Source organism: Hemibagrus wyckioides, linkage group LG29 (assembly GCF_019097595.1).
Source record: "Hemibagrus wyckioides isolate EC202008001 linkage group LG29, SWU_Hwy_1.0, whole genome shotgun sequence".
Taxonomy (NCBI): Eukaryota; Metazoa; Chordata; class Actinopteri; order Siluriformes; family Bagridae; genus Hemibagrus; species Hemibagrus wyckioides.
Genome location: NC_080738.1, coordinates 8,412,760 through 8,440,469, shown reverse-complemented (window position 1 = coordinate 8,440,469; position 27,710 = coordinate 8,412,760). Strand labels below are relative to the sequence as shown.

The window sequence follows — 27,710 nt, the reverse complement described above, 5'->3', positions numbered from 1 at the left end:
GTTTGTCCGGCACATCCCACAGATGCTGGATTGGATTGAAATCTGGAGGCCAACATCTCAAACATATATATTTTACTGTACATACCTAAAAGTAAATATGCTACCACACAGAGAGCTCAAACATAAATCTTGCCAGAAATAAATTCAAATCTAACCAATTATCTAAAGTACGGAACGTGATATCTGATAGTTTAAATTCATCACACACTATAAAGCACTTTGGTTTACTTTATTATTAATCACTTATTATTATCATGGCATTATTAAATAGTTACAGCACTTACAATACCCACAGGACTAAAGCAGGGAGCTGGCCTGCATATACAGCATGTGCTCAAAGCTGATCATCATGATGTACAGGCTATTTTTCATTCTTTAAAAGTTTGATGCTGAACACTTTGTCCTGCTCAACACACTGGAAAATTAGCAAAGGAACATCAAAAATACTCCAGTAAGAAGTCAATCTGTGTGGAGTAGTACTGATTTAATGAGTAAACGTGGATGTGAGGCTAAAGTTCAATTCAGTTTTATTTCTAATGCATTTTTAACAATGGACACTGTCTCGAAGCTTTGCAGGAATAAAAGAATTCAGAATAAAAATGACAAAGTTAAAAATGGAAATTTATATTTATCCCTAATGAGCAAGCCAGAGGCAATGCAGCTTATACACATGAGGTTTATTTTGATTCATATATTTTGAGGGCATGTGTATTCTGTTACACACACACACACACACACACATACACACACGAAGTTAGGGAAATGGTAACACTGCACCTGCCCTTCTCATCTTTCCTGTTGCTGGGCAACAGGGGGCATGAGGTCATTATCCACGGTTTCCCTGGTGACCAGGAACCTCACTCTACAGAGGTGGAGCTTTAGTGTTACATCATCAGCTTTTTACACCAGAGATATTGACATCACTGCTTTCTGCTACACTCAGCCCACACGAATGTCACAGGTCTCACAGGAGCAAGGCTGAAGTAGGAGAAAGGAGCTTTACTGGGTGGGAGGAACTTAGACACAAGTTGGATGCACGCTTTAAAAGTGAATTAATTTGCCGACCAATATAATCCTAATGAATATGAATCCCATTTTGAATCACTTGAATACACCGTCTTTAGTAGGAGCGCCTGTAAACCTGTTGCAAATTCATGAAGTTATCTAATCAGCTAATCATATGGCAATAGCACAATTCATAAAAGTATTCAGCTCAGGTCAAGAGCTTCAGTTAATATCCGCCATCAAACAACAGAATGAAGGAAAAGTGTCATCACTGTGACTTTAACCATGGCGTGGGTGCTGGTGCCAGACAGGCTACTCTGAGTATTTTAGAAACTGCTGATCTCCCGCGATTTTCACACACAACAGTCTCGAGTGTTTACACAGGATGGTGTGAAAAAAACAAAAAACATCCTGTGAGCGGAGGGTCTGCAGGCTGGAATACATTGTTAATGAGAGAGTTCAGAGCAAAATGGCCTGATCGGTTCAAGCTGCCAGGAAGGATTGCCAGAAACACTATAAAAAGCATGTGTTTAGAGTATCAGCTAGTTATCTACTTTGTGTTTGCTTTTTTCAAAACAAATATGGATCATCTTATATCCTCTTTCCAATACCCTCATCCCAGACTGTCATCGTATACCCTTATCTCATTCTCTCATTCCATTCCCTCATCCCATACTCATATTCTATACCATCAGACCCTTACCCACATCCCATACCATTATTCTATACCCTCATCTCATACCTTCATCATTTATTCTTATCACATTCCTTCCCCTCTTACCCTCATCCCATAACCTCATTTTATTCTCTTATCTCATTCCAATATCTTATACCCCCTTCCCATGATGTCATTACATAGTGTCATCTTATACCCAAATCTCATTCTCTCATTCCATTGTGTCATCCCATACCCTCATCTCATACTCGTATTCCATACCATCAGACCCTCATCTCATACCCTCATTCCATAATCTCATCTCAAACCCAAATCTCATACCTTCATCTTATAACCTCATCCCATACCTTCATCATATACTCTCATCCCATTCCTTCACCTCTTACCCTCATCTCAGTCTCTTATCTCATACCCTCTTCCTTTACCATCATCACATACTGTTATCTTATACCCTTATCTCATTCTCTCATTCCCTCTTCTCATTCCCTCTGATACTGTCATCTCAGACCTTCATCATATACTCTCATCCCATTCCTTCACCCCTTACCCTCATCTTATACCCTCATCCCACACCCTTATCCCATACCCTCACCCCATATCCATTCCCGCTTCCTCCCTGTATGTGTGGAGTTTACATGTTCTCTCTGTGCTTCAGGGGTTTCCTTCAGTTACTCCAGTTTCCTTCCCCAGTCCAAAGACATTTACTGTTGGTTTATCTGTAAATTGTTCATAGTGTGTGTGATTTTGTCTTGAAATGAACTGCTCCCCATCCAGTGTGTCCCCTGCCTTGTACCCCAAATCCATTGAGATAGACTCCAGATTCCCTGTGACTCCCTGTGAAGTATAGGTGCTACAGAAGATGGACGAATGGATGGATTAATAAATTGATGGATTGGAAGGATGGATGGATGAGTGAATGAATGGATGAATGGATGAATGGATGGATGGATGGATTGGATGGATGGATAAATGAATAAATGAATGAATGAATGGATGGATGGATGAATGGGTGGGTTGGATGAATGGATGAATGGTCGGATGGATTAATGAACTGATGGATGGATGGATTAATTGGATGGATGGATAGATTGATGGGATGGATGGATGGTAGATGGATTCGATGGATGGATAGATGGATAGATAGATTGGATGGATGGATTGGGTGTATGGATGGATTAGATAAATGGATATATGAATAGATTGGATGGATGTATGGATTGGATGAATGGATGGATAGATGGATTGGATGGATGGATGGATGGATTAGATGGATAGGGCAAAGGTTTGTGGACACCCGTATATACGAACTGAACACCCTGTTCCAGATTTAGTCCTTTTTTTGTGTAACGTTACCCTTCACTCTTCTGACAAGGCTTGTCCACTAGATTTTGGAGAATAACTGTAAAATAAATCCTTTTTCTGTTATTTTTTCTGTTTTCCATCAAACGCTGTGGCTACTGTTTACACAACACACAGGGTTTCAGTGACTGTAGAAAAACATGTGATATTAGACTTGTGCTGTTAGATTTCTGATCTAAGATCTAACACCTCAATGTTTCACACTGTGAACTAAGCCCTTCACATTTACAATTAGAAAAGAACATCTTGCATCATTTTCTTGCTGTACTTTCTGCTCATTATCAGCGCTTTCAACTGATAATATTCTTAGACCATGACATGTGTATGTATGATGAGGATATGTTTGTGAGACTACGACTTTCGCACTGGACAAATGAAACAGTCTAACTGAGTCAACACCAATTAGCCATTCTCAAATAGCTAAATGATTTGACTTTTTAAATAATGTATGGATTTTTAAATAAAATCTTCTTATATAATAAATAACATTCGAGTTGAGGGCCTGGGGAACAGAGTGGCAGTGGACTTTTCAACCCTGCTGTAGATTAAGTGTATAATGAATCTAGCAGAGGAACTAATGTTCTTGGCTTGGATTCTGTAGAATGGCCCTTTTAGAAATTAAAGGTATGATATAAGATCCTATAAAAAAGACCTTTATAGGCTCTGTTCCAGCAATAAGGGTATATTGGGATTGGTAATTTTTAATATAACAGGACGTAGCCTTTGTATCTTTGTCATGCGCATATAGTCACAAAACCTGTAGCAAAATAAAATAAAATAAAATAAAATACAATAAATATTTTTTTAATTTATAAATAATTTGTTGTAATTATTATTATTATTATTATTATTATTATTAATTAATTAATTATTTATTTATTTTTTTTTTTACAAAAATCTACTCTAGACTGTATAAATTAGCAAGCATTAACATTTACAAACTTTTATACTGGATAATGTATTAAACTTTTAAATGTATTTTTATTGCAAGACCAAAGGTCTATTGTCTGTTTAATAGACAGGCTACTATCACCTCATAATTTCAAACAGCAGTGAAATCAAATAGTTATGAGATGAAATCAATTAGCTAATAAATAAAACAATTAGACAAGATTACGAGGCAAAACCATGAAGAAAATGCAGGACGAAACAGTAGACAGAAAAAAAAAAAGACTGTGCAGGAAAATAAATAAATTGGATTTAAAAATATCTACCTACCATAGGAGATGCCCTTATAAAAAGGGTAAGCTGTTCCACAATCTCAGAGCAGCAAGAGAAAAAAAAACACCCTGGTCACCTTTAAACCTTATTGGATATAGACACAATGGTTAAAAACAACTGGTTTAGAAGTCTTAAAGCTGTATATGTCAAAGGAGCGGAGAGAAGGTCAGAGCTGTAGCCTGGTGCTAGGAATCAAAAAAATAATAATACATCCAATGAGACTTTGTAAGACTGAGGAATAAAATCAGTAAAAAAATGAACGTAAAAAAAAAATCTTAATCACTCATTTATACTGAAAATCCTAACCACAGATTAGAAATATAATGAGACAGACAAAGGCACAAGTGTTAAGGCTACATCATAGCCTACAGCAGGCATTTTAAATGCTTATTTGGCAACCTTCCATCACTCCACGCACTGGCCATGAATAGCGATTTAGCCTCTCGACCCTACCTGCTAATGGACGTTCCTTTACAGTGATCCATAATCTTAATGGCCACTGCTTGTAAGTGCTTGACTCGGCATGGCGTCTCGAGTCGCTGTTAGTTTCCTACTCTGTCTGGACCTGACCACTTGGTCCTGAGGTTTTGGACTTAATTACATTTTGAACTCAGCCAGCTGAAGAGATGCTTCACAATTGGATTTGCATTTCCAAACGAATCCCATTCGTGTCCGAATAACAAAGTTCACTTTTATGGATGGAAATGGAAACGCAGCAAATCCTGATCATCCTTTCTGTGGAGGACGCTGAAGGTAAACGATACCGTGCTTATTAGTGACAGAATATCTGTGTGGTGTTGGCAGGCTGTATATCTGCATACCAGTCATTAACAGAGAGGTGTTTAATCTCAGGCAGGTGCTGAAATAAGCAGATGCGTACTCAGTTGTCATGCTTTATCATTAAGTTATTATTACGTTCTACAAACCAGTCGAAATTCACATTTGACTATCCCATAATTCAGAATCAGTTCTGCAGTTTGACCTGTATGACCTTATAAGGTTCAGGTACACAAATTAGTCAATTTAGTCATTAGAGCACCATCATGACATGTGCTAGTGCATCTATCTCAGGTTAAACAGTAGCATTATTATTGCTCGCTTCCCTTTGAATCCAGTTTCGTTCCCAGTTCATGCTTTAATTTATAGAATTCAACGAAGAACTAAGATAAAAACTAAGATGGCATGGTTGTTCGTGTGAGATGATCTGGATGTGTTTTAGAAACTGCTGAAATACTGTAGAAAGTCCTGAGATTTTGGCAACCAATAACAACATGGTGCGAAAGACAAAAAACAGTGTGAGCCCTCGAGCTGCACTTAAATGAGTAGAAATTCTGTGTTGATGACAAAGGGCAAAGGGGAATGTCCAAACTCATTCAAGCTACCACCAAGGTTTAGGATTATTTAAATAACTGCTCTATATAACCAGGTACAGTGGAATCTCGGCATATGAATTCCATCCCTTTCGAATTTTTGCATTACGAATAAAAATTTTGCAAGTAATTTGCACCGGCATATGAAGCATTTTCTCATCAGTGGAAAGCCAATTGAAATTTACAAATTTTTAATTTTTTTTCAGTGAGCGAAAGCTGTTTTGAAAGAGTCAAAGCATGATACCAACGTTACCATTGGTGATTTTTTTGTTGACAGATTGGTGGCGTGGGTGGTCGGTTCTATTTTTAGCCCAAGCTTGGTGGCACGACTTCCTGTCTCAAGCAAGACTTGCAGCGTTACAATAATTCATTCATTTACACTGATTGAAAATGTCCCATAAGTCGATTACTATCCAGCAGACTGGAGCACCAGTGTACTGGTTTAAAAGGGTAAACCTGAACCAGTGAAGACACACCTGTAATGACTTCCTCTGAGAGCTGCACTGATATCTGATCCACGGAGGGTTTTGGCTGAATATGTGCTGTGATGACGTCACACGACGTGCCTCGACCCAAATCTGCGGCTTACGGGAATAACCCTGGTAATCTCCGCTATTGATTTGTGTTTACTGATGACCTGAGGTAACCTTTTAAAGGAGCTATTTGTTGGTAATGCGGTTATAGAGTCTCCTTTTACAGGACCTGTTCATAGAAAGCATGAAGCTTTACCGTCCCAAAGAACCTCAGAGGAACCGTAATTTATTAATTTATTTTTTCCCCCTAACAGTGTACTGCGTCTGTAAACGGTGTGAAAGCGGTGGTTAATTAGGCAGGGCAGGAGGCACGCAGCGAAGGGCAGAGTCACACATGAGAACAGCGAGGGAGACTCATTTTAAGAGACCGACTCCCAGTGTTACTGATCTAAGCCTAGCGAAGAGCGCTTAATCATTTAAACCATTTTTCACGCCAATGTTCACAGCCTAAGGCTAATCGCTTTGAAAGCCTCGCAGCTCACATGTAAATGAAAATGTTACCATTACATGACTCCTAAATAGGCGAGGTACGCTCTTTCCTCAAGTAATAATAATAGTAATGCTAATTGCATTTGTTTAGAATTTTCCCTCCAAAGACATCAAGTTTCTCGTACTGTCCAGGCAAAACGCACAAATAAATAATGTGTGTGTGTGTGTGTGTGTAGAAGTCATGGTGCATGTCTGATGTGTTCGAGCCTGTAGGACATTAGCGTTCTTCTTCTCCTGGTCTATTAGTCAAATACACAATGTGCCTGCTGTGATAGTTCCCAGCCTCTCTTATACTAATATTAGGTTCTAAAAATGATTAATGTTCATTTAATGTATGCGACAGATTTAAGTTTCTGTATTATTCATACAGCGAGATGTGAAAACATCGTGGACTGTAGGACTGCATTATGATTGTGCTTGCCTGGAATAACTCTGTCTTTGAAGGACTTTTTTAATTTTACCTTTTTTATTAAAATCATATTTCCTGGCACGTTTCCTCAGCGTTATTTTAGTGTTTTATTATTATTATTATTTTAAACGGGGCAAAAAAGCACCTCCCGTGGGCTTGTGCAGGACGAGACAGACATCTGCTTTTGGAAACTAGTTCACTTACGCATCCGCTGAATATTCTCCAACATTTGTGCTGCTTTTTGTTTCTACAGTTACAGAACTGTTCATGAACAGTGGTGACTTTATGACTTCTGACTTTCCTGATACTATTTTTGTACTTATTATCCTGAAGATATTACGCTAGTGCAAAAAAAAGAGGTTCTTTGGAATCCTGAGATTTTCTTTGGAAACCTATATATTAAAATTAACTTTTATCTATCTATCTATCTATCTATCTATCTATCTATCTATCTATCTATCTATCTATCTATCTATCTATCTATCTATCTATCTATCTGTCTATCTATCTGTCTATTGTATTGTTTTATTAAAGATTTATTACTTCATCAATTTTGAAATAATTCAAACGGACAGGATATAAACACTTCATTAAGTTTTGTTGTTATCAATAATATATACAATTTTTTCATAACACAATGTTGTTATTGTTGAAATAAATGTATACTGTGTTTGAACCTGCTGTATTTTCTTGTCAAATTTGCAAAATAATAATAATAATAATGAAAATGTCAATAATAATAATAATAATAATAATAATAATAATAATAATAATAATAATAATGAAAATAATAATAATAATAATAATAATAATAAAGACTCACTGAATGATTTTATAAAGAACCGTCTTTTTTAATTCAAAAAGCCCCTCTGAGCTCTTTTTAAATTCTATATGAAGAATTATTTTGGGCTTTATATACTATATTAGAGAGCTATTCCTTCTTAGGAGAGTTGCATGAATGCTAGTTAGCTGCATTTGTACCACAGGTATATCTGCTAATTCGCTGCTGAATCCTCGACACTCTTGCTTTCAACACGGTTAGATGATTGAAGAGCAAAAACGCAATGAATAAAGCTTTTAAACTGAAGATGAGCTGATGCATTTTTACCCAGGCTCGATGCCTGTTTTCTGAGACTCGACAATGAAAATAACTTCAAGTCACTTTGTTCAGAGTGAGATGGAGGTGAAGCTATTCATCAGGAAGTTTTCAATCAGTTTATGAAGTTACTGTAAACTTTAGCATTACATATTATATGGTAATTGAACAATTTCTCTCCTATAGACTCCTATAAACCAAACACATAATAACTAAAAAGACCAGAAATCAGCTTCTGAGACGAGCAAACATCCAATTTCAACTAATTTACCTTCAAATATAGACGCTGCATCCATTGATTCTAGAGTGTTTTCTGACTGACACGACCCTCAACTCAGAAAGTCAGAGCTCGAAGAAATTCCCACTCGTAATTACGAGTTTGAGGTGGCATTTATGTGTGTTCAACTCGTAAACACGATCTTCCTAACATGACCAGGATTCCCATGAAATATTTTTAACCTGAAACCGTGTGCATTGTTGCACTATCTTACTTGTACAATCTCTCTCTCTCTCTCTCTCTCACACACACACGTCAATGAAATCAATGTAAAACATTTGTGCCACTGATGTTAGCAGGTTTAGACTTAACCGCCAAAGGAGCTCATCCCAGCCTTCATGACATCATGACTTCACGACTTGCTTTCACACTGGTTTCATATAAAGAATCTTTTCTGCACGGATTAAAGTCTCAGGGTTAGCTGCTTGGCTAGCACTTATAGCACCCACAATGCTGCTTCAGTGCTTCTATCCAAGTAAACGACACTCAGACCTGAGGTGCAACAGATATCTAATGCTACGCTCACAGAGCCGACGACTTCCTGTGACATGAGCGACAGCGACTCAATGTGGGCGTGTCCACATCAAAGTTGGAGTGATTCATTTTTAGCAAGAAAACTGATTTAGAACGCCTCTGAGGAACGTTATCACCATGGCAACAGGTAATAGGAACGCCTGCTGATGGCGTCATGGTACAACGACTGGAGACTTCAAGTGAAAATGTAGCACAAGTCTAGCTGTATGGCGCTAGCTACTCCCTCCACTACTCACACTGGTACACTGTAGTGTTACTGAGTTCATATCTGAAGTCTTCAAAAATCAACAAAGTTTGAGAGAAATCCCACACCTGAAGCACAACCTACAGCTTAGTTAACCTATCCATAAGCCTTTACTGGGAGATGTGGCTTTCTGGTTGTAAAACAGAAGCAGCAGCTCATGATAGATTTTGGTGAGGCAGGAAGACATTAATAACAACATAGAGACTATTACGCTTGATTTCCATTATAGGCTGCTATCTGGTATATTTTTAGCTTTATATTTTTGGTATCAAGTTTTAGAAAAACCTCCATTTCAAAACATCACCAAGACCTGAAACCAACCCAAAAAACTTGGTCATTGGAAAAAGGAGACATTTTTTTCTCAGCCTCATCCACATTTATAATGCATGGACATGATCCAATCCATAATTCCCACTTCTAATGTTTGCAGTATATCTTACATACATCACCAACATACTTATGCTTTGCTTTGATCGCGGCAATGTATTAAAGCGCAATCTGATTAATTTCCCTAAAGGATGATGGATACAGTATTTTTAGATGATCCCAATTTGGTGTGAAAATAAAGAGCTTGGCAACCCTGTCAATTCTGCTGATCCTTCTCTACAGAAAATGTTCATAGAGTGGGAATGCCTGGGGACATTCTTAATGATCTACACTCGCTGGCTAATTTATCAGATACCCCATCCGTCCATGAAAAGAGAAGACAAAAGGACCATTGCTGACTATTTGGACCTGTTCTGGACCATGTTGGCCTGGTGTTGGTGTATGTGAGTGTTTAAGGCTGAGCATTGTATTGTATTTTGAATTAGAGATTCATATCCGTGAACACAGACTACCAACACTTCCAACATCATCTTCAATCTAAATAATCTGTCCATCCCAGAAAGCCAAGAGTGCATCCTAAATGAAATGCTAGTCCATGCACACACTTTCACACCTAGGGAAAAATACTACGGCAGCATAGCCAGGACATTTACAGTACTGCCATGGTTTTGGGAGGTGGCAGGAAATCCAAAGAACCAAGAGGAAATCCACAGGGGCACAAGAACACGGAGAAGACGATCGAAACAGGATCGAAACATAGACTCTGGAGCTGTGAGGCAGCAACTCTATCCACTAGACCCCCCACCTTTATAGTAGCTGATGTAAGGATCACAGACTCTTATTACAAAAAAGACATTATCACTTTATTTAATTACCACAGGGCCCCATGAAGCTTGCGAACAATACCCCACCTCCGCACACACATTTACCATCTACCCTCTAATGTGCACAGAAAGTGTAGGGACTAGCAAAAACAACATCTTAAGATGTACCCTTTAAGGCCCCCAGATGTTCATAAATGGCTCTGGGTCTAGAGGTGTTACATAACGCAGGTGAACGCAAGGTCGATGGGGGGCTGCAGTGCGCACGCGCAACCGTCAGAGGGCGCCAGGGATCTGCATCCACCGAGGCAGTCATTCTGAAATTCACACACCCCTCCCTCCCCTATCCTTGTTTCCCTCTATTCTCTCTCTCTCTCTCTCCTTCCTGTCCTCCTCTGAGTCAAGTCGAGCATCACCGTGCTTTTCCACACTCTCTCTCTCTCTCTCCCTCCCTTTCTCTCTCCCTCTCTCTCTGTGCTGTCAGCTCGCGCAGCGTTGCGGGAGGATGATGGTGAGGATGATGTTGGCAGCGCGAGCAAAATAACCATTGCTGGATACGCGCTGAACATCTCCGGTCCACGCGACGCGTCTTTTCGCACCGATCCGAGCGGCTTTGAGGGTCACAGCACAGCAGGGCGACCAAAACCTCAAGCTGAAGTATTTCCACTCTCAAACGGAGGACAGTCTTTTGGCTACAGGAATAAAAAAAAAAAACTGCTTCAAGGTTCATTGCGCGCGGCTTGACACAAGCCCCTGCTGTGGTTTCTAAGATGTGGTAAGACTTTTGTTCTCCTGACGATTCTAATGATTAATATCCAATACATCTGCAACTAATTAATGATCGAATGGTCAGACGGAGGAGCAGTGTGGATGATGCATGTGTTGCAGTGGGCATTATGGTAGCGCTTGGAGAACTGACGGCAGAATTGTTTGCGTGCGCGCGCGCGCGCGTGTGTGTGTGGTGGAGAGAGAGAGAGGGGTATTTGACACAGGCTGCTTCACTGTGTGTCGTGCGCGGTGTTTTAATGGGCGTCGTTCTGCCTGTGTGTGTGTGTGTGTGTGTGTGCGCGCGCGCGCGTGTGTATATTCGAGGGCGCGAGCGCGTGTTTTGTGTGTGCAGCTCTTGACGTAATGATGAAATGATAAGCTTAATTTGTTTATCAGAGGGAAAGCGCTCATAGCGTGTCGTTAATTTATGGCTCACCGCTGATGGCCACCGCAGCTTCAGTCTTTCACATGAGGAGATTTCCAAGCGCGCGCGCACACACACACACACACACACACACACACTCTCTCTCTCTGTATGTGAGAGAGTGTGATGGTATGACCGCGTCAGGAGTTAAATATAATAAAAGCACCATGACTTCCGCATATAGACTCAATAGAGCGAGTCACGTGACACGATTTTTATTCGCTCCCATTCCCTATCAAACAAACCATATGACCTTGATTTAACGGGCTAATAATGACATGCCTGACACTTGTTTCGTCGTCGTGTTGGCCTATAAAGACATTTTATTGCATTATCGTCGTCACTACGGTCGTTCCTCACAGATTTTATGTGCCATGGTCAGAGCAGTTTTACTGCGTGTTTACCTCAGTGACCCATATAGAGGAGGAGAGGAGGCGCAGCCCCTGTTTCTCATGGCACTTCATGTCTCACAAAAAGAAAGAGAGACGAAAAAATAATGGACACATTAGCTCCAGGGGTGGTCTGTCCCTGGACTACTCCTCAGTGAATTGTTATTAAAGCTGTACCACATTATATCTCAGACTTCCAGTGTTTGTTTTCCTGATTTCTAACCAGAAATATTGCGGTGTGCTATAGTCCTGAATGGATGCTGAAGTAACTCTTCTGTGAAAACCTACAGTTTTGGATGAAAAATAAGTCTACATTGTGCTATTATATAATTACACAATCTCCAATAAACAAGTTTTACAGAATATTCAGTGCTTAAATTGCTGTATATGCAGCATTTTGCATTCAAACATACTGTATAATATCGAATTAAGTCTTAACCAGGGGAAGCTATTAACCAGGGGAACGTAAGCATGACACACTGAATTAGCATGATTTAAGTCTGTTGAACTTATAATGTAACACGTATAATACTAAAAGTTTAGTCATACTGTACGTAAACTATTGAACAAACACCTGCGCTGTTATCATGTTAAGACTGGAGTAGGGGAATTGTCTGGAAGTGTAATGCTACGTTCACACATACAGTGATTTAACCACTGCTAGTCGCTGTACTATGAAGTCATCAGCAGACGTTCCCATTATGGTTGGCATATTAATAACGTCTATCAATAGGTGGTGCGACTAGCGTTTCAAATCAATTAGCTGCTAAAATGAAACATTCTGGAGGGAGATTTGGCGTTTGTGTATAAACTCCACAAGTGTATATGCGCATCTTATCGTATGAGATGAAGGAGAAGTGGTGTGTGCTCTTTGCCACGGGTCACATGACTCATAGTCGCTGCACCGAGTTGCTCAATATTTGCATAAATATGAACTTTTCTCAACTTCGTCATGCCCACGTTCAGTTGCAGACGGCTGCTGTCGCTCATGATGCTGGAAGTCATCAGCTCTTATTGAAAATAAATGATCTCTGGTTGCTCTGTCACTGCAAGTCTCTGTATGTCTGAATGTAGCGTTAGGGGTAAATGAACACTTTTTACTGCACCTTGTGCTTTCGGGCAGAAATAAACATGCTACAGTGTTTGTGTGTGTGTGAAGTATATCACTGGTTACAGTTGAATTCTTATCATAATCACATTTAACATGGAAAGGCTTGGTATATAGGTATATAGCTGTTACCTTTATGATAGTTGGCCTATACATGGGTTAGGGTTGTGGTGTGAGTGTATTTATCTGTAAGCTAATACTACTATTATTAACAATCACTAACGAAATAATACGAAGTACATACTGAGCAGAAACAAATAAAGAAAGAAAGGCTTGAATTTATTTACAGAGCTAAATGGCCTTACTCCAATTTCTGTGTTTTGAATCCAGTTGTTATTTTAAGCACATTTTAGAACCGGCATGTCGGGATTAATTTTAAGATATTTTAAGATCGACTCTAGAGAAAGTGGACAAGAGGTCAGTCCAAACTGGCTGCTTTTGACCTCAAGCAAAATTCATGTGAATTGTGGAACAGCACATGGTTCATTTATTATGTTTCTATTCAGAGTGCTCTTTCTGTACAGTGTTTTAAACCCAGCTTGGATATGGGATTTTTTTTTTTTAATACAACACAGCCAACAAGATAGTGGTGAGAGCAATATAAATATAAAATATTAATCAATAGTAATATTCATTATGCATTATGACTTATCTTTTGGATGAAGGTGAAGTAATATGTGGTGTATGTTATTGAATCATCGCATCCTTCTTCCATCATAAGAAATAATTAATAATATATTATGATATAATAATACAGAAATTTGATAATGTGTATCAGGGTAAATATCGGTGGAAGAAGAATTAAATGTGGTTTCCTGGTGCAGGTATTCCCTGTTAGATTAACTTTCTTTTTACAGATTAATTTTAATGACCCACTGCTTTTTGTCAAAATGTTCAAAATCACAAGCCTTCTTTTAAACCCTACTAGTCAATACACATATTTAGTTACTTTCTCATGCTTTTCTTGATGCATGTGAAGAAGGTTTTAGCTAGAATGACTCGTCTCGGTCCAAACCTGCGGAAAAATCTCAAAAGAATATCATGGAGTTCGCTTGATTTTGCGATCAGAAAATCATGAAATCCTGTGGCGACTTTACCGTGCCAGTTGAAAAACAGAGGAACAGCTGAGATCCCAGAGTATAAGACATCAAAACAACAGTTTTTTTCCTCTGGGTTTGATGTCATTTTGGAAAGCTGAATCTGTTTAACTAAAGTCAGAGTGTTGATTTCTTTTTTGTCTCCTGCTTTATTCGACTAGACAGCGTCATCTGATGTCTGTGAAAACCGTAACCTCCGAAGTGAGCGCCTCTCGTATCTTGCAGCCCAGTTGTTATAACACGTGTGAGTTTGTTTGAGACGAAACACGTGTTAAAATATATCTCTGGTCAGACAGAGTTCAAACTCATCCAGGCATGTTTTTTCGAGACTCGTCTGAACTGTTTATTTTCTCAGAGGCCTGCAAAATCAGTGGCAGCCTGTGAACCGGGCTTGATTGGTACCGCTTCTAACCTTTCCTGACCTCATGATGGATGGATTGGTATTTCCTGGTTCCGCTTGCAGGGCTTTGTTCACTCTTGCAAACAATACACTTCAATCTGTTTTGTGTTACCGGTAGAACGTCAGCCATTTTGAGAACTTAACAAGACGTCTTATTATTTCTGAGCGTTCGTACGGGGCGACTGAAGGACTGTTTGCGCTTACTCATAATGCACTGCCAGGATTGGTCAGGTTTAACACGGAGAAATGACTGCGGAACGAATTCAACTCTAATTGCAAATTACATGCAAAACACTTGTTGGCTTTTGGAATGGAAATACACAGTGACTGAGGGATTTCGTATCAGGTTTTTTATTCCAAGTGAAAAATTCGATTCGATTATGTATTTAGCGCTAAAATTGAACAACCTGTTAACAAACAGCGCCAGTGTAGCAACACTTTCAAATATTATTCATTAGTTTCTTACTTAGAAGAAATACTAGTTCTTAAAGTTTCTTTTATTAGAAAATGATTGAGGCTGAACCGAGGCTCGACCAGATTGCGCCTTCTCGAGGAATATGCCCTAATGCTTTGCACTTTTTGTGTACGCGCCCGTAGTAAATGGAGTTGTCATGTAGCCGGGCTGCTAAGTGCTTGCTCTAGGTGTTTAGCGAAATCTCACTGTACTGAAATAGTGTTTCACATGAATATTGTAACCACATCTTTTATCTCTCCCTCACTCTGACTCCATCTCTCTCCAGCACTTAGAGCTATTGAGTCAGTGTATGTTAGAAGAGAAGCAGCAGGAACTCACTCACTCACTCACTATGTGTGTGTGTGTATGTGTGTGTGTGTGTGTGTGTGTGTGTTATTGCCAGACAATAGACCTCTGAGTGTGATCTGTTCACAATGGTGTTGCAATTGGCCACCTAAAAGGTCTTTGATTATTTTGGTCCTAACAGAAGTGGAGCACAATGATGCTGCATGTGAATGCATATGATTGTGTGTGTGTATGTGTGTGTGTGTGTGTGTGTGAGATGGAGAGGGAAAATGTGCCTCCTGTTGTTCAGGATCAAAAAGGACAATTTGAACAGGGGTTTATTTCAAGGACGAAGAAGAAATGAGCAAAAATGATATTAATGTTCAGAATTGTTTTTAGTAAGCGTAAATATATGTGTGTGTGTGTGTGTGTGTGTGTTGCTTAAAATTGCCCCAAAGCACTTCTATTATTATTAAATAAATACAGATCTCTTTGAAGCTGTTTTTTTCTTAATCGTTTATTTTATTCCTTCATCATATGCTTTAGTTTTAAATAAATAGATTTTATAAAGTTTTTACCTCAGATGTCTTTGAAACAGCGATTGACATTTTAACGCTTATTAATGTTTAACACACAAAAACATCGCACTCACATTCCTGTCTGGAGTATAAACTTAAATCCTAGAATCCTGGGTTTTCACACTGGGATTAATCCTGGTTCTTCATGATCTGACGTTTCACACTCTAGATTCCTAAAACCCTTGCATGAAAAAAATAAGTCATTATGCTCAGTGATGTTGAATTCTTGAATCTGATTGGTCGGAAGGTGTCGGTGATGCTGAACATAATCTAAAGTGTCAGTAGGTTTTCCACTGCAGGAAAGTCTTCAGAGCTCTGTGGGGAGTGAAGCTGGTGCTGGTTTTTGTACAACATCAAAACAATAGGCTTGAAGTAATTTGTGTTCCTTGTGATTGTCCTTGAGTAGCATTGATATTAGCGTGGATCATTAAAGCCTTGAATAAAATTAAACACAGAGTTTAGCCTTGCGCTGAGGCTCGAACCCACAACGCTGGGGTTGTGTAACAGGTGCTTCACCACTGCACTATTTATCCATACAGGAGTCAAATTTAACACTATAAATTTACTGTATTTCCATCAGCATCAACATCCTCGTGAGATTTCTTTCCTTTTCTTTTCTCCTGTATTTATATATATCACTTTTTAACAGTACACATTGCCACAATGCAGCTCTACAGAAATCTCTACATTCAGGGTATAAATGGATTTTTAATGACCAAGCCAGGGGCAATCTCCCTGAGACAATATGAGGAAATCCTCATCACTGATTATTTTCCTGTAACAGCATGGCTCCAAGTGTTTTAGTCCTTACATATACTTAATATAGTTTAATAAATTGTAGAGAATGGCAAAAACCACACCAACCTGTAACCACACCCACCTGTAACCACACCCACCCCTAAACACATGTTCCAGTAACCACAAACACCCCTAACCTAACCCACCTGTAACCAGACCCACTCGTAACCACACCCTCCCCCAACCACACCCTCTCCTAAACTCCTTCCATATGATCAACGATGCTGTATTTCATTATCAGTCACTTTTTTCGCCCCTAACTGAAGCCCATGGTCCTTTCTGATCTTTAATCAAAATGCACAGCAAAGTGCAAAGCTCATCTTTGTGGACTGAACTGAATGAAAGCGAATTAGCTGGAATGGAGCATCTGCATGCATGTAGCCGTGATGGACTCGAGGAAATAAAACGGCTCGGTGATTGATTGATCACACTGAGGTTTGATCGCTCGACAGATCGATGGCTCCTTCCCGGCTCGGACACTGCGCTGGAGTCAGGGGCAGGAGTCAGGCCGCCTTTTTTTTTCTGCCTTCTTTTTTTTTTTTTTTTTTTTTTTTTAAGTGTAATGAATGGAACAGGAAAGCATGTCCTCAGCTGCCATCTTTATTTAAAGCCAAATAATGTGAGTCATTTTTTAAAAGGCAGGAAAATGGCCTGGTATATTTAGGACGGAAGCCTTGCTTTTAGAATCAAGGTTTTTTTTTGTTTTCGGAAATAAACCAAGCGTTGAATTCTTCTTTTGATTTATTACAGAGGTGCTTAGGTTCAGCTGTCAAGGACTAGATGTATGCAATCTGTGAATATTGTATAAAACAGGGTCCAAATGTCCTCAAAACAAGTCAGCGGTATGACTAAGTGAGAAGTGAAGCAGGAATGCTGGGTTAAAATTGAAACATGACTTCAGTTTGATCTTCTCGCTCATGACGTGATTATTTTTTTCCAATGTCTCGCAACCTCATTTATTTCATTAGCGCAAATCGTTCTTTCATAATGACAGTGATTCAGTTCGGTGTGGATTTCCGCGGCTGCGTCTCAATCAGCTCTCTGCTTCGCTTCCTCATGAATCAGTAGATCTTGGACACGACTTGGGGCACTGATAAGGATGCTGGCTCACTACGTACTGGGACACTGATGACTCAGTTTCCAGCCACATGACCCTAATGTCCTAATCAGAGCAAAAACACAAAGATATCAAATGTTGAAGTTTTATACTTCATATTACTTTGCTAGCTTCATCTAGAAAATAATTAAATACTTAAAAGTCGTTAGAATCAAACAAACCATACGTATACATAAAAAAATGGAATAAGACAGTGCTAAGTAATCATTTGATGATGGCTGAGAGTTTGGTTCGTTCCCCATTTTTTTTTCCAGTAAGGGAACAATGCGCATTGATGCTTTTTGGTATCTGTTGTGCATTATGAGATTTTTTATTTATTTTTTAGTGAAAGTTCCAGTGCAGTGGAAAGACCTCACATCTGAGACAGAGAAAGCCCTTTGTAACGTCCGTGTGACTCCACCCAAAGCAGGGCTCGAACCCAGAGCTCCGTGGCCGCCGTTTGCACCTGCACACAATGGAGTCAGACCCATCCACAGGGTGGATGAAATGAACATAACTGCATAAGACATGGGGGACATAAACATGACAACCAAAACCGTATACAAGACAGCGCATAAACAGATGAACAAAAAAACCATAAAAGCATCAAATAAGCAAGCAAGCAAACAAACAATGACAGGTACAAAAGGGTTCCTATATATAGGGCAGAACATTAGGGCTAATGGGGAACAGGTGTCATGGCGGGAAATCAGAACAATGGGAAGGGCGTGGCACAAAGTACATGGGGAAAACACACAACGAAAGCAGGCTCCAGCAATTCACCTGCCAGCACCCTCTCCAGTGGTCTGGCAGGGAAGTGTCCCAGTGGTTCCTGACACCCTTAAAAATGGCCGACTCCCTGATCAGAGCCCTGAAATACTACTGAATTAGCGCGCTGATTGAGACGCAGCCCTTGTATAATGTAAGGAATAAAATGGCGCATATTGGATAGAAAAATAATCGACATTTTATAGTTATTTAAAATGATTACAAAATAACGGGCATTAAAGATGATCCATAAGAGAAGATTTTGTCTTCGTAATTTTCCTTGTCATTTGGTGCAACCTTCTGAGTCTCACAGGACTAAAATAAGTGTGCTGTATGGGAAGCAGTATCACCTGAGGGGGAGAAGTGTTATCCTGGCCATCGACATGATTGTGATTAGCTTTCACCCTGCTAACAAAAATAGTTTCAGTTATATTTCCGTTAGCTAACAAAAAGCGTTGCTAGGCAACACATCAAAGCGTTTCCTCCATGCACATACTCGCTTATCTGGAGATATCAGTATTCCTGATCAGCATGGACTCGTTTCCTCTCTCTCTCTTTCTTTCTCTCTGCATTATCTGATGACTGTTAATCAATTTGGTGTAATGTGATTTACAGAGAAATTGGTGAATTTTGTGTAATCGACTGCTTATCTGCTCTCTGTGGACTGACATGTGCTGTACAGCGCAGTGTTTTAAGGATTTTTCACTCCAGCCTGATGGACTGGGGATACAGTGATTCCTTCTTTCCCACCCAGAGAGCATGGGCAGTTATTCTTCACTTATTCTGGCATCGTTGTGATACAAATGCTTTTCTGTTGCGCCACATGAGAGCTATGGAAAGCATCTTTAGCAGTTCAAATAATATCACACTACAGACTACATCACACTATCAGCATGACATAAATAAGCTGTTGTTGTTGTTGGTGGTAGTGGTAATGTCCTTCGGCTGCTCCGAGCTCGGGGACGCCATAGCAGATCAAACGATCTGTATATTTTGATTTTGGCACTGGATTTTACTTCCTGATGCAATCCTTTCATTTTACCCGGGCTTGGCACTGGCACTGAAAGTTAACCCCTTAGTGACTGGGTTTGTTTCCTGGTCCTGTGTGAGGACACAGTATTCTGTCGCCGGACCACCAGAGACCCCCAACAAAAAAGAAATAAAGAAAGAAGGGGAGGAGGGAGAGAAGGAAGGAAGGAAGGAGGATGGAAAGAAAGAAGAAAGGAGGGAAGGAGGGAAGAAAGAAAGAAAGAAAGAAAGAAAGAAAGAGTGAAGAAAGGTAGGAGGGAGGGAAGGAAGGAAGGAAGGAAGGAAGGAAGGAAGGAAGGAGGGATGGATGGAAGGAAGGAAGAAGGGAGGGAAGGAAGAAAGGAGGGAGGGAAGGAGGGAGGGATGAAAGGAAGGAAGGAAGAAGGAAGGGAAGGAAGAAAGGAGGGAGGGAGGGAGGGAGGGAAGGAAGGAAGGAAGGATGGAAGGAAGGAAGATGGGAGGGAAGGAAGGAAGGAAAGAAGGAGGGAGGGAGGGAGGGAGGGAAGAAAGGAAGGAAGGAAGGAAGGAGGGAGGGAGGGAAGGAAGGAGGGAGGGAAGAAAGAAAGATGAACTCTTCCTCCTTGTGATTATTTTCCTACGTTCTTTTGAATGCCAGTGGACTAAAATAAAATCTCTGACATGACTGTACTAACAGAATAAACAGGGAACAGTTTCCACAGCTGGCATTTACTGCTGTTTTGTTGAATTTCCGGAGAGTTAAGGTTAAGGCTTGACAGGCAGGAATTTGGCCGATTGCTGCAAACCTTTCCACCTATAATCCACCAACTGGTGTACGAGAAGACGGGAAATACAGATTAAAACAAAGCGAATATGCTCTCACACTGACCCAATGAAGCTTTATACCATTATCCTGGACATTGTCACAAACATTTTGTAAGAAGACATGCACATTACTTTGTCAAAATGAATCAAAGATGTGAATAAAGTTGAGCTAGAAATGATAAGACGTAAACAGAGTCAGAGATGAGAACCTGGTTAATAAGTTGAGTTGCCATAATGATGAGATGCAGTTATCATAATGATTTCTCTATAAACTCATCCTCATGGCTGGTTGTTGGATTCTATTAAATTATCATCAGAGGCAGAGAGGAAGCAGATAAATTAAACGAGACTTTAGTTTATTCATTCTGTTCGTTAGTCATGCTTTTTTTTTTTATTAGTGTTACCTACTCGAGCATAAATCAGCATTATGTTTATAATTCTCTGTTGGTCTGAGATTGTTTTCACACTAGACACACTTTCTGTGCTTTGAAATCAAGTGTAATTGTTCTGGCACCTGAACAACGATGGTCTGGTTTCAGACTCACTGGATTCGATCAAACCCCATTATCACAAAAGCACACGGAGAACACAACTATATCCATTCACCATATTTGCGTCTCACCTCTTCTGTGTCCTACATCGTTCTCCTCCCAGTGTGTGTTGTAGGAACTAATGATGTTGTCATCGCCTAAAACACACACACAGGTCACTTCACATCCTGACCCAAGTACGAGTTCACATTCATGGGGATCATTTCACAGTTTTACAGTGCATCCAGAACTCACACCACGTCCTACAGGAAGCCTTGGGTTCGGGACCACGCTGTACTTCCTGATGCACATGACAGCTCAGTTTAAGGCTCAGTTGGTGCTCAAAGTTGATGTGTTAGAAGCAGGAAAAATGGACAAATGTAAGGATTTGCGCGAGTTTGATGAAGGGCCAAATTGTGATGGCTAGACCACTGGATCAGAGCATCTCCAAAACTGCAGCTCTTGTGGGGTGTTCCTGGTCTGCAGTGGTCAGTATCTATCAAAAGTGGTCCAAGGAAGGAACAGTGGTGAACCGGTGACAGGGTCATTGGCAGTCAAGGCTCATTGTTGCACGTGGGGAGTGAAGGCTGGCCCGTGTGATCCGATCCAACAGACGAGCTACTGTTGCTCAAATTACTGAAGAAGTTAATGCTGGTTCTAATAGAAAGGTGTGAGAATACACAGTGCATGATGGGTCAGGGCTGTTTTGGCAGCAAAAGGGGGACCAACACAATATTAGGGCAGGTGGTCATAATGTTATACCTGGTCGGTGTATATGTGTGAAGGTTAGAGTTTGAGAATTAGAATTAGAATCATTAGAATTTGTGTCTCAGTGCAGCATTAAAGAAGCTGACAGCTTGCTGTCAAATCCGTGTTAGAAACATGTTCCTGAAAGTGGACTCCAACTTATTTGGACCAAGCTGTGAGTGTGTTGAATTTTGAGTGCTGATTTTGGCATCGCTTATTGAGCCAAAGAAAAACATTGAAGATAGAAAAATTAATTTAAAGTCTGTAGGCAGTTGGTGATGGTGTGTATGTGTGTGTATATGTGTATGTGTGTGTGTGTGTGTGTGTGTGTGTGTGTCAGCGTTGCTGAGGTGATGGAACACAGGATTGTATTCTGTAGTTAATGTAGAACTGTCACTAAGCAATAAGCTGTGGATCTGATGCTCCTTGGAGACTCGTGTAGCGAGAGAAGCAGTTTCTCTCTCTCTCTCTCTCTCTCTCTCCCCCTTTCCCTTTTTCTTTCTCCCTCGCCGTTTCTTTAGCACCAGTGCCATCTGTTATCTCCGCGTTTGAGCTTTGTAAGAGTGCCTGTCTGTCTTCAACATTCCACTCAGACTCGTACACAATGACTGGCTTCCTCGTGGCGTCTCGGATCATGACGAGAAAACCGGAACGCTTAGCTGTATAGGCAATACTCATTAATATCAATTACACGGCTCTATAGTTTAGATATGAATAAACACCTTTATACCAGCATTATAATAAAGCGAATCATTAGATAGAAATTACCTACGAAAACAAAGTGCTTTTTTAGATGAGCGAAGACTGTGGCTGCTTCCCAAATAACACGCTACACACTTACACTAAGCACTATATACTCTAGTGTATGAATTTGTATGAATTTTGTGTATGAAGGTCAAACTCGTCTCACAGAATGTGCTGTATTTATAAATTTGTTAATAAATAAATCACACAACGTGAGACTTTTGTAAAATGTCTGTGGCATCAGCCATCTTGAAATGTTTTCTCATTAGGCGTCAGCACCTGGTAGCTCCGCCCCTTTTCTGCCACGTAAGCAAAGCTGCGAGTGTATGACGTGTCCAAAATTCCACACGTCGTCTGTTCGGTTGAATAAATGCCATGCCACGTGTGATTTGGTGTAATTTAACTCAATATAAAGAAAGAAATATACAGAAAATATAGTTAAATACCGTATGTAACATATAGAAAGGAAGATGCAAGTTTCTGAATTAATCTAATGATGTAAAATATCATAAACTCCTAACCCAATTCTTCTTACATTTGAACCTGAAACCTTATCAGCTTCACGTATCCAGTCTGACGTTACCGCAGTATGAAACACAGGAAAACTGGAAAGGTCTGTAAACACACTCAATCTAGGCCAGTATTAATTCCGTAAGTATGACACTGTTAATTGATTGGTCCGCTAAAAGGTTTGACGAGTGCTTGGTCAGCTTATCTTTTTAAACAGTGGCCACATTTGCTTTACTGGAGAGCGCACGGAATTATTTTATTGACTCAACAAATCAAAATAGCAAATTATAAAAGCAAGGGGGAAAAAATAAATACGCTTACGTCCCGCAAACAGGTCTCAATTTAGTGTCTCAGGGACTTCCAAAAAGAGGCTAAAAGAAATATTTTGGTTCATGTCACTTGCTGCAAATCTGTAACTCTTTCAGCTGCTGCACTTTAAGTTCATTCTGTAAAATAATAGGATGTGCTGGATCAAGTGCTGTTTTATACGCTGATGTATAATGACAGTGGAAGCCATATCATACACTAAATCTGTTATGGTTAATGTGATAATTGTGTTAAACATAAACATAGCATGAGTAACATAAATCACTTTAGATCTTTATTTCAATGATTATTTTATTTTTGTTTAATTGTATTGATCTGAGATGAGATGTGATGTGTTGAGATGAAAATGAGATGAGATGAGGTAAGATGAGGTGAGACATGATGAGGTAAGATAAGATGAGGTACGATAAGGTGTGATGAGGTAAGATGAGGTGAGGTATGATGAGATGAAGTGTGATGAGGTAATATAAGATGAGGTAAGCTGAGATAAGATGCGATGAGGTACGATGGGATGAAGTGAGAGGAGGTAAGACGAGATGAGATGAGGTACGAAGAGATAAAGTGTGATAAGGTAATATAAGAAGAGGTACGGTGAGAGGAGATGAGGTACAGTGAGATGAAGTGTGATGAGGTAAGATGAGATGAGGTAAGATGAGGTGAGATGAGGTAAGATGAGAATAGGTGAGATGAGGTAAGATAAGATGAGATAAGGTAAGATGAAATGAGATGAAGTGAGATGAGGTAAGATGAGGTGAGATGAGGTAAGATGAGATGAAGTGAGATGTAAGATGAGGTGAGATGAGATGAAGTGAGATGAGGTAAGATGAGGTGAGATGAGGTAAGATGAGGTGAGATGAGATGAAGTGAGATGAGGTAAGATGAGGTGAGATGAGATGAAGTGAGATGAGATGAGATGAAGTGAGATGAGGTAAGATGAGGTGAGATGAGATGAAGTGAGATGAGGTAAGATGAGATGATATGAAGTGAGATGAGATGAGATGAAGTGAGATGAGGTAAGATGAGGTGAGATGAGATGAAGTGAGATGAGGTAAGATGAGATGATATGAAGTGAGATGAGATGAGATGAAGTGAGATGAGGTGAGATGAGATGAGGTAAGATGAGATGATATGAAGTGAGATGAGATGAAGTGAGATGAGGTAAGATGAGGTGAGATGAGATGAAGTGAGATGAGATGAAGTGAGATGAGGTAAGATGAGGTAAGATGAGATGAAGTGAGAAGAGATGAAGTGAGATGAGGTAAGATGAGATGAGATGAGGTAAGATGAGGTGAGATGAGATGAAGTGAGATGAGGTAAGATGAGGTGAGATGAGATGATGTGAGATGAGGTGAGATGAGATGAAGTGAGATGAGATGAAGTGAGATGAGGTAAGATGAGGTAAGATGAGATGAAGTGAGAAGAGATGAAGTGAGATGAGGTAAGATGAGATGAGATGAAGTGAGATGAGGTAAGATGAGATGAGATGAAGTGAGATGAGGTAAGATGAGGTGAGATGAGATGAAGTGAGATGAGATGAAGTGAGATGAGGTAAGATGAGATGAGATGAAGTGAGATGAGGTAAGATGAGGTGAGATGAGATGAAGTGAGATGAGGTAAGATGAGGTGAGATGAGATGAAGTGAGATGAGATGAAGTAAGATGAGGTAAGATGAGATGAAGTGAGAAGAGATGAAGTGAGATGAGGTAAGATGAGATGAAGTGAGATGAGGTAAGATGAGATGAGATGAAGTGAGATGAAGTGAGATGAGGTAAGATGAGGTGAGATGAGATGAAGTGAGATGAGGTAAGATGAGATGAGATGAAGTGAGATGAGGTAAGATGAGATGAAGTGAGATGAGGTGAGATGAGATGAAGTGAGATGAGGTAAGATGAGATGAGATGAAGTGAGATGAGGTAAGATGAGGTGAGATGAAGTGAGATGAGGTAAGATGAGATGAAGTGAGATGAGATGAGGTAAGATGAGATGAGATGAAGTGAGATGAGGTAAGATGAGATGAGATGAGGTAAGATGAGGTGAGATGAGATGAAGTGAGATGAGGTAAGATGAGATGAGATGAAGTGAGATGAGGTAAGATGAGATGAGATGAAGTGAGATGAGGTAAGATGAGATGAGATGAAGTGAGATGAGGTAAGATGAGGTAAGATGAGATGAAGTGAGATGAGGTAAGATGAGATGAGATGAAGTGAGATGAGGTAAGATGAGATGAGATGAGGTATGATGAGGTGAGACGAGATAAGATGTGATGCAATGAGGTGAAATAAGGTGAGATGAGATTTAAACCTTTATTAATCCCCCACAAAGGAAATTTAAGTAAGAGGACTTGCATCAAAGAAAACCTGTAAACTAAATTAATATATATGTATAAAAACGTGTAATATCTGTGGATGGTGTGTGTTTGTGAGACTGAGTCAGTGGAGTTGGAGGTCCTGGGTACTGTTGATTTTTTTGTGGAATCTGAAGGGAAGAGCTCTTTATCCAATTTGAGCTCATTTTCATTTTTAAATTCTCTCTTGCTTTTACATTCCATTCTAACAGCAAAGGCCAAATTTGCTTTCCCTCCTTCCTTCAGTCCATATTTTCTGTCCCTTGATTGCTGTGGAATGTGTTGTAATGAACCTACAAAGCAGAGCGTGTGTTTCTTTATATCACTGTATTTTATTTTGATAATAATTTTTTACCCTGTGGTGTTCAGGGTGCTACACAGTTACTGTGTAGCTCGGAGCATTCCCACCTCACAGCTCCTCGGTTCCACTTTGACCCCGATCAGGATACAGCGTTTACCGAATAACGATTAACAGCTCTGTTCATTGTTGTTCTGAAATGTGAGGCATACAAGGAGTCGATCTGGCTGCAAAGCAGATTACAGGTATGTGTTAATCTAGACATTCTAATACATCAGGGTTGCTATAGTAACAGTTTAGCGTGAATGACACTTCAGGGTGGGCTGTTACAGGGAAATATTTAACACTGTTGATTCCTTACTTTATCGTCATGGTTACATGTCGGTGCCCGATGGAGCAGCACTGTGTGTGAGTGGGTGTGTGTGTGTGTGTGTGTTTTGAGAGTAGAACGTGACTTTCATGTTAACACATGGGTTTGCTCAACACGACACTGCAGCATATGTAGTACATAAATGCACACACACACACACACACACACACACACACACACACACACAGACACACACACACACAGGCACACACACACACAGATTGTAATCTTAGTACATCATGAAAGTTACTGCATTGTAACATAGATATGTTCAGTTTTTGTTGAATTTATGATATATTTCTTAACCAAAATATTATAACCCAATGGAACATCACATCTTTAAAGCAGATGAAATTAAAATGACAAAATATAGAAGTAAGAGTACAGAAACTTCTAGAATATGTACTATAATGAGGATTGTGCTGAACTCTTCAGTTTAACAAGCCAACGTGGAAGTACTGCTTTCGGTTTTTTAATTGAAGCCAAAAGAATGTAATGTTTGAATATCTTCAGCATTGAAGGTCTTCATCATGTCACACTCCACAGCGGGGGTTAATAATGATGGTGGTTATTCAAAGCAAGAGAGAGAGGCAATACCTCAAAATTACTTTTTTAAATTATTACTATTTTTACTATTTTAAATTATTATAGTTATATTAATTACTGATCACTGGTGTATATATGTACAGTTAAATATCATATAAATTCATATACACATTTGTGCTTTTGTTCATGAATGGGTGTGTGATGGACTGGCAACACGTCCAGGGTGTCCTTCTCCTTGTGCCTCCAGTTCCCTGAGATATGCCCAGGGCTTTCTGTGACCCTGTGTAGGATAAAATTACAGAATGGATGGGTGGATGGATAGATAGATAGATAGATAGATAGATAGATAGATAGATGAATGGATGGATGGGTGGATGGATGAAAGAATGAGTGGATGGATGGCTGGATGGTGGTGGATGAATGGGTGGATAGATGGATGAATAAATGAGTGAATGGATAGATGGATGTTTGGGTGCATGTATGTATGGATGGATAGGTGGATAAATGAGTGGATGGATGAATGGATGGATGGCTGGATGAATAAGCGAATGGATAGATGGATGGGTGGGTGCATGTATGGGTGGATTGATGGATGGGTGGATAGATAAGTGGATGGATGGATGAATAAGTGAACGGATAGATGGATGGGTGAGTGCATGTATGTATGGATGGGTGGATAGATGAGTGGATGGATGGATGAATAAGTGAATGGATAGATGGATGGGTGAGTGCATGTATGGATGGATGGGTGGATAGATGAGTGGATGGATGGATGAATAAGTGAATGGATAGATGGATGGGTGGGTGCATGTATGGGTGGATTGATGGATGGGTGGATAGATGAGTGGATGGATGGATGAATAAGTGAATGGATAGATGGATGGGTGGGTGCATGTATGGATGGATGGATGGGTGGATAGATGAGTGGATGGATGGATGAATAAGTGAATGGATAG

General features: G+C 39.9%; 1 protein-coding gene across 5 annotated transcripts in view; it reads left to right on the top strand.

Annotated features, from left to right (window-relative positions):
• The first annotated feature begins 10,732 nt into the window (after positions 1-10,732).
• The window catches only part of adgrl3.1 (adhesion G protein-coupled receptor L3.1), a 221,147-nt gene continuing 204,169 nt past the window's right edge, over positions 10,733-27,710 (top strand). For 4 of the 5 annotated variants that reach the window (XM_058384529.1, XM_058384528.1, XM_058384526.1 and 1 more), the window contains exon 1: positions 10,734-11,136. The gene's annotated coding sequence lies outside the window, so the exon portion shown is untranslated. Of the gene's footprint in view, positions 11,137-27,710 lie in introns of all 5 variants that reach the window. The other variant, XM_058384530.1, reaches the window with a different exon arrangement.